This window comes from Leopardus geoffroyi, chromosome A3, assembly GCF_018350155.1.
Source record: "Leopardus geoffroyi isolate Oge1 chromosome A3, O.geoffroyi_Oge1_pat1.0, whole genome shotgun sequence".
NCBI classification, from domain to species: Eukaryota; Metazoa; Chordata; class Mammalia; order Carnivora; family Felidae; genus Leopardus; species Leopardus geoffroyi.
In genome coordinates, this window is record NC_059336.1 from 28,477,945 (window position 1) to 28,482,636 (window position 4,692).

A 4,692-nucleotide genomic window follows, 5' to 3' on the forward strand; every position below is an offset into this window, starting at 1 on the left:
CCGCCCGCCGCCGCACAGCCTCAGCCCCGCAGCCGCGTTCCGCCCACCGGTCGACCCGGCCCAGCCGAGCGGCGCCCGCCCGCAGGCCCCGCCCCATGCGGTGCCTCACGCAAAGTCCTCCGTGCGGGAAACTCCCCCGGCTCCGCGCCCTCTGGCGGTCGCGGCGCGGACTTGCAGCCTAAGGACGGGGTTGGAAGCCCGGCGGAGGATGAGCGGCGGCGGGGCGGATCTCCATGCCTTCGTGGAATAACAGATCTCCCAAGGAGTCCGATTCACAATTATTCATTGGCTCATCCCTTCATTTTATTCACTTATGGATTCGTTCATTCACTTACTTGTTTCCGTATTTACCGAGTACCCTGGTGCTCTTCCAGGGTTGGGGATAGGCAGGAGCAAAATAAAGTCCCTGCCCTCTGGTCCACATTCTAGGGAAATAGATCTGGAGCAACAGGTTATTCTCTGCTCCCAACACTTCGTGCCACCCCATCTCACTCCGTCTACCAGACACAATCTCATGGCCTGCACGACCCATGTGAAACGTGCCAGCCTCTCCGTCTCATCGCCCAGGCTTTCCACTGAATTCCTCTGTTTCAGGCACACTCCCTTCTTGCTGCCTTCTCGGTGTGCCAGGCGTGCATTTTCATCAGAGCCTTGCCATCCGCGACTCCCTTTTCCTGGAACGCTTTTCCTTTGCTGGTGTGCAAGGTGCTCTCCCACTTTCCTCAGGCTTCCGGGCCAAGGGCACCTTCTGAGACACAGTCTCGTGTTTTGGGCCCGCAGCTCCTTTGACCTCTTGCCTCTTGGCCCCGGGCCTGGGATTCTCTTCTCTTTTCCTTCCCTTTGTCAGCCTCTGCACACCCCCTCCTCTTAGTTTAGATATTCCCTCTTCAAGGAGGCCTTTCTACAGCCCTGGGCTCCATCAGACATCCTTGTGCATGCCCTGTGAGGCCATGTCAAGTGCCAGCCTTCCTCAAAGGCCACCATCCCTGTGACAGCAGAGGCTCTGGCTGTCTCCAGCATGATATGGCTTATGAGCATGCACTCTGGACTGAGCCTGGGGTTGAAGCCCAGATATTACTGCTTGCATGATCTTGGGTATATTACGTTTCCAAGCTTCCGTTTCTTGATAAATGAAGCTCCTTGCAGTAAGTGAAGCTCCTTACAGTCCTTCAGAGGGATGTGTGAGGATCCAGGGTGCACTGCTCAGAGTAATGCTTGACACTTTCTAAGCCCTCTGCTTAGCTGTCATTTTATCTCCTGTGATCTGCAGTTGCTGGCACTAAATAGCCACTTAATAATCCTTTGCTGAATTAATGAAGGAGTGCATGAATGAAATTCAGGGTCAAGGAGGCAGACCCCTGATGAGTGTTGAGCTGACTGTGGTATGTGATCCAATTCCAGTAAATAAAACTTTTCCTTTTCCATAAAATAGATGCTTTCACGGTGGGGAGAAACGGCCTGAGCCCTCAGACCCATAAACGTGCCTTCCCCAAGTGTAGCGGCTGCAAAGACATTGTCCTCAGTATTCATCATGGTTGCGACTAGGCTCTCCCAGACAAGCCGGGTGGCCAGGCCAGGCCTCTGCCCTCTCTGGGCTTCAGGGCCTACTTTTAAAGAGGGCGTATGGGAGCTGGGCCGGCCTGGCATTCAAAGCCTTCTCAGACCCACCTCGCCCCCTTTTAAAAATTTTATTTATTTATTTATTTTGAGAGAGGGAGAGAGAGACAGACAGAGCATAAGTGGGGGAGGGCCAGAGAGAGAGAGAGATACAGAATCCGAAGCAGGCTCCAGGCTCTGAGCTGTCAGCACAGAGCCCGCTGTGGGGCTCGAACTCATGGACCATGAAATCGTGACCTGAGCTGAAGCCGGATGCTCAACTGACCGAGCCACCCAGGTGCCTTACCCCTTTTTCATAAAAAATATTTCCTATCACCCCTTTATACCTTCAGTGGAATTCATAGATCATAAAACTGACCTATACATATTGAAAAAATCAACATCATGCCCTAACTGGTGAGATAAAGAGGAAGCAATTTGGAATAAAATGATCTGTAATTCAATTCTCAGGTATAAATGAATCAGGTGCTTGACTCCACGTACAGGGCTGTTTTATGTGTACTTAAAATATTGTAAGTGTGTTGCTTACAAAGTAAGTGGGTGAAAATGAAGTTATTTTTGAAAAATGTTTATTTATTTATTTTGAGAGAGACAGAGCCTGAGCAGGGGAAGGGCAGAGGGAGAGAATCCGAAGCAGGGCGCATACTGTCAGCACAGAGCCCGACGCGGGGCTCAAACTCACAGACCGAAAGATCATGACCTGAGCCGAAGTCGGACGCTTAACCGACGGAGCCACCCAGGTGCCCCAAGTTCAGGTTATTAAAAGCAGGTTTTCAGGGGCGCCTGGGTGGCTCCGTTGGTTGGGCGTCCGGCTCTTGATTTCAGCTCAGGTCATGATCTCATGGTGCAGGGGATCGATGAGCCTGCTTGGAATTTTCTCTCCCTCTCTCTGCCCTTCCCCCCATGTGTGCACGCATGCGTGCCTTCTCTCTCTCTCAAAATAAATAAATAAATAAAAACATTAATAATAATAATTTTTTTTAAAAAAAAGCACAGCTTTTCAGCTGCTCGAGGTCCCGGAAGGACGTGTGGGAAGAGGGACCTTTCCTTGTGGCGCAGACTCCCCTTTCTACTGCAGGGACACCAGGCACCAGCCCTGGTCGTGGACCCTCTCCTTCCATTGTTGTGTCCACCTGAAATGCCCTGCAATTTCCCAGGAAGCCCAGGGGCCTGGAGACTCGCGGGCGTCATGCCTGCACTCGGCTGCCGGCATGAGAGACCTGTGGGTGACCAGCTCCCCAAGCTGCAGTTCTTTGGCTGGTGGACGAGTCCTCGAACCCAGGTGTCACCCCTTCTTCGCTTTTATCCATGATTTGTTTCACCTGCCAGCACCCCCTGCACTTCTTTTGGGGACTGTTCCCCCCTCCCCACATCCGCTGGGCCTGGCACAGTTAATGCCCAACATGCACCCATGCGTTTTATTCTCAAAACCGCCTACGAAGGGAGACGCTAATGTCATTACCAGCAGATGGATAAGGAAGCCGGGACACTCTAAGAGAAACCAACTTACCCAAGAGATGAGTAGGAGAACTGGAATTTGAATCTGAGCAGCTTCCCAAGGCTGTGAACTTTACCTCTACCCTCTATTCCCCCCCTCAGATGGGGGGATTGCAGGGGTCTAACACGTGCCAAGAATCTGCTTGGTGCTTATGCTTCCGGTGCCATGTCAAGCACACTGCTGCCTCAGGGCCTTTGCACTCGCTCCTCTCCTCAGACATCTACGAGTCTCTGTACTTACTCCTTTCAGGTCTCTGCTCAAATGTCACTTTATCTGTGAGGACTCTTCTGAGCACCCTAAATAAAATACATCTCCTCTCCCTCGCTCTGGCACCTCCCCCCGCCCTCCTGCCTTCTTATTCCTTTAGCACTCACCACCATGTGACACGTTACTTATTACATTTACTTGCTCGTTGTCTGTCTTCCCCCAGTAGCAGGTGCGCTCTGAGAGAGCAGACTTTACTCTTTAATCCTCAGCACACTGATTAGTGCCTTGGCCTTCACCCACTTTTTATGACTGGATGAAAAGGGGCGACATAGGGTGAAAAGTTAGGTTCCTGTCCTCGGTACGCTCGAATTCCAGAGGAGACAACTGGCAGTCATGAAGGAAACGCACACGCGTTTATTTCAGGCCACGGTAGCGCTGCAAAGAACATGGAGGGGCGTGAGGGCCACCAGAGGGATGGAGACATCGCGGTGGACGGAGCAGTCCGGGAGCCCTTGCGAAGGGGAGACTTGGATGAGTTAGGGAATGTGTGGCCAAGGCCCAGGTGGGTGCCAGGGCGGAGTCAGTGTAAGGGGTGGTGGTGGGAGATGATTGGGGAGGGGGGTGGTTTGCAGGGACCAGATCCCGCAGGGCCCCGGGAGGCGAGGAGGTTTGGGAGGCCGAGTGGTTCTTTCAGATGCTCTGTGCCTGCAGACCACAAATGACCACAAACCTGGTGCTTTATTTATCTATTTGTTAATTTATTTATATTAGATTTTTAAATATTTATTTATTTTGAGAGAAAGAGTGTGTGCAAGTGGGGGAAGAGGCAGAGACAGAGAGAGAGAGACAGACAGAGACAGAATCCCAAGCAGGCTCTGTGCTGTCAGCACCATCGATCCCCCAAACTGTGAGATCACGACCTGAGCCAAAACCAAGAGTTAGACGGACGCTTAACAGATGGAGTCACCCAGGCGTCCCACAAACCCGGGGTTTTACAATAATGGAAATTTACCCTCTCGTCGTTCTGGAGGCCAGAAGTCTGAGATCAGTAACATGGGGCAGGAATCAAGGTGTCCGTGGGCCTGCTCCCCCTGGAGACTCTGGGGAGAAGTGATTCTGGCTTCTTCCAGCTTCTGGTGGCTGCCGGCCTTCTTGTGGCCACATCACTCCCATCTCTGCCTCTGTGGTCACGTTGCTGTCTCCTTCTCTGTGTCAAATCTCCCCGTCTCTCCCTCATCAGGGCACTTGTGATTGCCTTTAGAGCCCCCCCTGGATAATCCAGAATAACCCCCCACCTCAAGATCTTTAACTCCAGAGGCAAAGTCCTTTTTTTGCCATGGGAGGTCCAGAGATTAGGTTCCGGGTTCCAG